The 8216-nt window shown below is 30.3% G+C and overlaps 1 protein-coding gene across 3 annotated transcripts in view; it reads right to left on the minus strand.

The window, feature by feature from the left end:
* Window positions 1-4685, minus strand: part of LOC116002770 — a 17757-nt gene extending 13072 nt beyond the window's left edge. For 2 of the 3 annotated variants that reach the window (XM_031242937.1, XM_031242935.1), the window contains exon 1: window positions 4564-4685. The gene's annotated coding sequence lies outside the window, so the exon portion shown is untranslated. The remainder of the gene's footprint in view (window positions 1-4563) is intronic. The other variant, XM_031242936.1, reaches the window with a different exon arrangement.
* Between the last annotated feature and the right edge of the window lie 3531 nt (window positions 4686-8216).

The following is an 8216-nucleotide window of genomic DNA, read 5'->3' on the forward strand; positions in this document are numbered from 1 at the left end:
TTTTTTTATTTAAATATCTAACTCAAAGTATATGAATCCAAGATAATATAGAAAATTCATTATAATTATTACTAAAATAAATGTTTGCAACCTTGTAAAATCGATAGTCTAAATATTTGGTCTAAAAATGATAGTCTAAATAAATAGTACTTTTCATTTGAATTTTTTAAGTGTTATTAATTCTCTTTTGAGTAACATTGTCATTGTCTTCATTCTTATTATTTGTTCTCTTTCTTTTCGTTGGTAGTATGTTATTTGCAATTATGTTATTGTTGGTAGCATAGATGACAACGTCATGCAATGAGATTATGATATAGGAGTTATGGACTTTCCTTTAGGTGTTCTGCTTGGGGTTCATTTGGTTCAACCATTATTGTTGAATGAGTTATTGTGGATAAAGAAATCTCTAGTTAAAAAAAAGATTAAATAAATTAATAAAAATTTGAAATTTTAAAATATTATATATTTCAAAAATACTAAAAGGTAGTTTCTCGCTTCAATTTGTTGGGTAATGGGTTATTTGAGTACTTTCATTGTCAACAAATCCCCCAAGTAGTTAATATGATTGGTTTCAAACTATTCTTTTTTATTTTTTTCATGGTATTAAAGAAATACATATGTGTCATTTTTTAGTGTAACTACTAATTTATTTAATTCAATAAGAGTAAAATAGAGTGATTCCGCTTCAATTTGTTGGGTTATTTGAGTACTCTCTTTATCAACCAATCCCCAAGTAGTTAATATAATTAGCTTCAAATTATTTTAATTTTTTTTTCATAGTATTAATAAAATACTTGGTAAATAAATATATAACATTATTTTGTACTATAACTTTGATATTTAATTACAAGATATTGTAAAATAAGATAATGGACAATGTAATGAATATCAATTGATAAATTTGAATGTAAAGAATCTTTGCATGAGAGAAAATAAAGACAATATAACTAATGAAATTATTTCTCTTATTTAATTTCTTGATAATGAATAATTTTTTCAAATAAAGGTATTGTAGACACATAATTTTAAATTAAAGAAATACATATGTATCATTTTTTTGTTGTAGCTATTAATTTATTTATAATTTAATAAGAGTAAATAGAGTGAGGAACTTAATTATGTCAAATTTGATTGAGATGAGGTTTGAACCTAATACCTTTCTTATAGAAATTAATGTGTAAGTTAAAAGTTAACGGAATATTAACGGAGAAGATAATATTTAACGAAAAACTTAACTGATAATCATAAAAGTAAGGTTAAATTAGGTAATCTCTATTAATAATATTAATCTGAATTATCTTAACCATCTATTTGATTAAATAATTCATCTGAACCATCTATTTGATTAAATAATTTGACCGCCATTTTTTCTACCCATTTTAGGCATAACTCTCTTTGACTCTTATTAGTATAGTAGATAGATTATTATTATTATTATTATTATTATTATTATTATTATTATAGTACTAATAATATGTTCATTTAAATAAATAACCAATAAGAAAAATACAATTTCTTAACTTACAGTCAAACGAAAAAAAAAGATAGTTTTCTGATATTCAGCCAAACATACATTAGAAATGAAATTATTTTATTGAAAATGAGTCATTTTTTAAAAATTATTTTAAAAAAATATTTTTCAGGTTTCCAAATAAATTCTAACGGATGATGTTGATTTTCATTTCTATAATTTTTCTAACAAAAAAAAAAGTTATTTCTATATAATTAATTACTAAACCTATTCGTTTTCAAAAAAAAAAATTACTAAACCTATTCATTGTATTCCACGGGTAATGAGTAATTAATGACCCAAAAGTAAACACAGCTGAAAACAAAAATCAAATAAGTGGACATAGTTAAATGTCCGGGTGCGATAGAATAACCCCACTTGAGCTTTGCTACACCTGATTCTTTCAATCATTATTAGGGATGGCAATTTCAATCCACCCCGCGGATATCCACCTGAATCCATCCCGCATGAATCCTGTTTTTTTGGGTGGTAGTGGGTGGTGGATCGGGAGTGGATTTTAAAAAAAGTAAACCCGCGGTGGGTCGGGTTGGATTTGGATTCTATGTACAAAATCCGCCTAGAACCCCATCCGACCCACCATGTGTGTGCATGGCAAATTATTGTGTGGACCATAATAAAATGTACATTTTTAATGTACTAAATGTACATTATTTTTGTACTGAATGTACATTATTTTTATACTATAAAAATAATGTTCATTCAGTACAAAAATAATGTACATCCCCTGAATATAATGTACATTATTTTTATACTGAATGTACATTATTTTTATATTGAATGTGCATTATTTGATAGTATGGTCCACATAGCTATGTGGACCATGGTCCACACAATAATGATTGGTGTGTGCATATATATAATAGTAAAATTTTCAATAACTTTGGGTAACATTTTACTATTTTTACATCTAAACTATTTAGTTTATTTTTAAAAATTAACAATTTAGTTATTATATTGAAATATTTCTATTATTTTATGTTTTAAGTATAACTAATGAATTTTATTATTTTATTATGTGTAAGTAATTTAAATTTTTTTTTAAAAATAATAAGTTGATAAGTGATGGGTACCCGCAGTTGGCATCCGCACCCGATGAGGTGGGGGTGGATTTTGAAAAAGTCCACCCGATGCGGGTTGGGGGTGGGAGAGAGTGGAGAAAATGTAAGGTGGATCGGGTGATGAATGTAGCCCTCCCCGACCCATTGCCATCCCTAATCATTATTGCATGGACCATGGTCCACACAACTGTGTAGACCAAAAATAAAAAGCATTATTTTTGTACTGAAGGTACATTATTTTTGTACTGTAGGTACATTATTTTAGGGTACATTATTTTTAGTACATAAATAATGTACCTTCAGTACAAAAATAATGTACTTTTTATTTTTGGTCCACACAGCTGTGTGGACCATAGTCCATGCAATAATTTGCTTGATTCTTTTATTGCGTTCTTAACCATGGCTGGCTGGTTTCATTATCATAAAAAAAAATCCAATATTAGAAAATGAGTAATTTAGATACCCTCTTATTTCCCCCTCTAATTTATCCCTAATGATATGACATGGTGTAATTGGTAACTAACTTTTTTTTTAGTGCTATTGACTCTGTTACTATTTATTTTTTGAATGCTATTAACTTTTCTTTTTAATTAGTGGTGAGTTAATCAATTGATGAACACTCAATGAATGAAAGTCACATCGATCAGGAGGTAAAATATGGAAGCAGAAATTTAAGAGGGGTAAGAAACATTTTCCTTAGAATATATGTTGAATTTCTGCCAAAGACCTTGTGGTCTAGTTGCATCCGGTGTCCCGGTTTATACTCCCACGTGAATGATGGGAGTGGGTTTGAGCCTCAATAGAGGCAACTGTTGACTCGACCCTCCCCCCACCCCCCCACCCCCCCACCCCCAAAAAAACATATATAAGGTATTGCTTTAGTGAGAATCGACACCCGAAAGAAAATTGATAATTAATTCTAAATGTCAATGTTTGAAGATAAATAAATCTAAACCAAAAAAAAAAAGGTGATAATTTTATAATCATCTAAAACTTTGAATGCACTCATAACACTATCAAGTGCATGCATTCTCTCTCTATATATGTATATAAAATAGAACAAGTCCTTAGGAAAAAATTAAGAACCAATAATCTCAGCCTTACATTTCAAAAAATCGAACGGATCATACTATATTTACACACGCCACACTTATACAATATTGCATTGTGCACACGTTCATATTGAAATACACACATACACATCATGCACCACCACCACAAGCAAAGAAAATAAGGATCAGATAAAAAAAACTCCAATTGATTCACATACTTGACTAGTACACAAGCACATCATTAAATACAAATTACACCACAAGCAAATAACACATACATATGTACTATTGTGTGTACACGCCAAGTTTACAGTGCACATAGACACGGATCACATGAACACTAAGTGCACACTAGGCTATGACGAGGTGGACAGACGACGAAAATCCAGTCACGAGGAAACGACAATGCAAATGCATATCTATGAAAGCCTCAGTGTACACCAACACATTGCCCACGAAAACTAGGTCAATGACAAATTGACAATATTATACTCAAATGATAGATAATTAAAAAACACAAAAATTAACATGAGTCCTAGCTGAAAAAAGGAAACCAAAAAAAAAAAAAAACAAAAAACACAAAGCATAATGGAGAAAGAACCACACATGAAGGAGAGTACATCAATAAAAAAATTATAATTTACCATAAATTCAACTCCTAAAATCAAACATAACATCCACCAATAATTATTCCATCCTTCAAAACACAAACCAAAATTACCAATTAAGCACCTATATGTAAAAAAAAAAAATGTAAATAAATATGAAGAACAAAATAGAAAAATCATAGTTATATACATACTCAAGATAGAAAACCCAGATTTGTTTACAGTCTCACATTTGTCTTCTCATGTAGGAAATGGTTCTTATGATCTTTATATATATAAAAAAGGGAAATACTATCAGTGATCGAAACACGTACCTACTCCTAGCAGTAGCAGCTCTAAGGTTAGATGCCAAGTAGATTAATTAGATTCTCTGTGAAACTGATGAGCTTCATGGAGATGTCTGTCTCAGTTTACTTTGGCTTAGCCATGTAAGTAGGTCGTCTCCTTGCTTTCAAGGACTGATGAGTCAAAAACTATAAATAAAGAGTAGCCAACAAACCAAAGAGTTTGGTATAGTGGTTTTTTGTTTTTTTTTTTTTTTTTTTTTTTTTTTTTTTTTTTTAATAAATTTATTTTATAAATTTTTTTCAGGGATGAACTATACACCAAAGACACATTTTTGAAGATCTTTAAGTGTCAAATTTTTTTAAAGAGCAGTTGATTTTGACTAAATCAATGGCTAAGATCCATATTTAATTTTTCACCTTGGAGCTCCTATATATATATATATATATATATATATATATATATATATATAGAGAGAGAGAGAGAGAGAGTTGTGTTCAAATGAGAAAACACTCCCCATGTGAGAACGTGAGAACAAATCTTGTGCATTCGTTGTTTTTATTTGGATGACCTAAATTTGATTTTCTAAAATGACATGGATTGATTTTTTTTTTTAAGTGGTGGTAGTAGTGTCTTTTTTTCATTTTTTTTTCTAAAATCATCACTGTTGCAAATTGAAGTCGCGATTTCTTCATTCTTGGTCGAGTGTTCATCAATGTATATATACGCATTTTGGGTAGTACATACATTCAGTTGTGTTGGTTGTGCAACCCAATATTGTGGGTTGTGCATCATAGCCTGGTGAGATGTGCATTAGTGCACTTAGTGCAGCGTATCGTAGAACATTGGGATGTCCACCGTAGGATGTGGGGCTGTGGTTGAATGCACAACTAGAGAATTATAGATGCACGACATTCGGTAAATGAATGCACGACATTTTGTAAATGAATACACTATCAAAGCAATATGAATGCACAGTCTGGGCCAAGCTAATAATCATACCAGATGGTTATGACATTCAATACAAAAAATGCACGACATTCTGTATAGAAATGCATGACACTTTGTATAAGAATGCACCGTAGTGCCAAGCAAATATCAACTGGTTCAATAAACTCGTTGAACAGCCCCGTTGAACTCAACAGGTCTATTGAACTTGTTGAACATACACAATGATTTAATGGGATTGCTCAACAAGTCTATTGAACTCGTTAGGTAGTCCGTTGACCAACCAAATTGCCCTTCGGAGTTTTTTTTTTCTTGCCCTTAATCTGTGCTAATTAGTACTTTATGATGACTTGATCACAACCGTGGATTATCTAATTTAAATGGCCTAGATTAGATCACACATTCTCTCCTGCGAGTGTTTTCACCTGAACGGGACCCTATGTATGTGTGTGTTTGGTTGGAAGGAATTGCAATTACTTCATTTTCATGGAATTAGAATCCCATGGCCCCGTGAGATTCTTTTTCCCGTGGATTTTAGGAATAAAAAAACAAGAGAGTTCTTAGACAAAATTACCCTTCCCTTTTTTAATCTAAAATTAATGTCTGACCTTCCCTTTTAGATGATAATATGTATTATTCTTCGACTACTGTCAACAGAGAATGTCGTTCCTGAACAATAATCATTCTATGCCAACCTTAATCAAGTATGTTTTCTCAAAACTCTCAAGTATTTAAATTTGATGTGTATATAACGTATTTGCCTACATTTTGAAGAACAAAATTTTGAATTTAATATGTTATATTTTTTGGGTGTTTGAATATGCAAATGGGTCCAAGAGATACTTGTCATATAAGATGATTAATAATAATAATAACAACAACAACAATGGGCATTTTGGATTTTATACTACTTATTCCCTTTCAATTCTCATGTATACCAAACATTGGAATTGAAATTTCTAGTAATTTATTCCCACAAACCAAATATTGAAATTTAAACTCCGACTTTATTCCACATTACTCTTTTCTCATGGAATTACAATTCATTTCCCACATAATTTCTTCATTCCAACCAAATGCCCCGTCAATTCATGCGAATAATCATCAATCGAAATTACATAAATATCAATTAAGGGACAAATCAATCCAATCAAAATTTTAAACTTCCGTCCAAATAGGTAAGTGAACTACAAAACATGATGAGCCTATATTATTAAATCTATTCATTTAAATAATAAATAATTGTTATTATTAAATATTAAAAAATTGATTATTTTGTTACTGTTGTGTGCTTTAATTTAGCGAGACAAACACGTGGAGCAAATGATAGTATAATTGGGTGTTGTGTTGTACTTTGAGCGACTATGTGCACTCATGCACATCATGTACACCGTAGAATGTCGTCAGAACAAAACTATGCACACGTGCATATATACACTGTTCACACTCAAAAATTGCACTGTGCACACATACATATATACTATAGTACATACACGTCAAGTTTACAATGCATACACATATCACATGAACTCAAAGTGCACATTAAGCCACGACGAAAATCCAACACGCCAAGTTTCAAAATGCTTGCAAAATTTATTACTATAACCTCGTACAATTCTTATAATCTCGCAATCATCATTCTAATTGGTGTAATGTAACCTATCTCTCAATTGGTGCCCAAGTAAGACAGCTTAGATATATGACAACCTGACAGCTATTTATAGTGATTTTGTCGTCTTTTATCATCAAGTCAGACCAGTAGGGATACATGACAAGCCAAAAGCAGGTATGTTATTTATTATCTGTCGTATAGAAGCACAACCAACCAAGCTATATGATAGAATTAATTTAAAATTTATTGCTAACCAGAAACGCAAGAACCTGAAGGTTGAATAGTCTAAATCTGATCTTACTGGTTTAACGCCCAAAGCTATGTGATATCGTTTTATTGATTTTAATCTGTTAAACGGATCGAAAGTTTGATTAAAGAATCAAATTTTTGATTAATGAGTTAGGTCTTTGATCTCATTAATTAAAGATTTGATCCGTCTCACAGAAATGGTCTCACACAAGTTTTTGGAAACATAAAAAATGAGTTTTGAAAGTTAATTTTTAATTTTTTTATTGTTTGGCTTAAAAAGAAAAATGAAGTTAATAAAAAATACATATCCTTATGAAAGAGAAAAAATGATTAATTTTGACGGAAAAAGTCTTTTAGAATTTTTACTTTGAAGACATTTTTGAATCTTCTCTCAGGCTTAACTATCCCCCTTTACCTCTTTCTAAGTGGTGTCAAATTGGCGGGCTAGCCCACCATTTATTCATTCAATCATGGTCCACATAGTTAAGTACATTATTTGAAAGTACATTGTTTCGTATATTATTAAATAGAATATAATAATGTTAGATTACCTTAATTTCTGTAATGGTTTTAATTCTGTTAGATGTGATTTTTCCTATAGTGGTATTATTATAAAGTAATGTCGTATCATTGCTAGAGACATTGACAATGTGATTAATCGCTATGTCAAGAGATCAGCGAATCATGTAGCTCATGTGCTTGCATGGGCGACCGATTCTCCTTCTGCTCTCGGGGTTTGGGATTCGTCCCCTCCTGCTTGTATTTCGTCTATTTTGGTGATTTAATATAAGTCTCTTTATTGATTTTCAAATATATATATATATATATATATATATATATATATATATATATATATATATATATATATATATA

Source organism: Ipomoea triloba, chromosome 13 (assembly GCF_003576645.1).
Source record: "Ipomoea triloba cultivar NCNSP0323 chromosome 13, ASM357664v1".
Classification (NCBI taxonomy): Eukaryota; Viridiplantae; Streptophyta; class Magnoliopsida; order Solanales; family Convolvulaceae; genus Ipomoea; species Ipomoea triloba.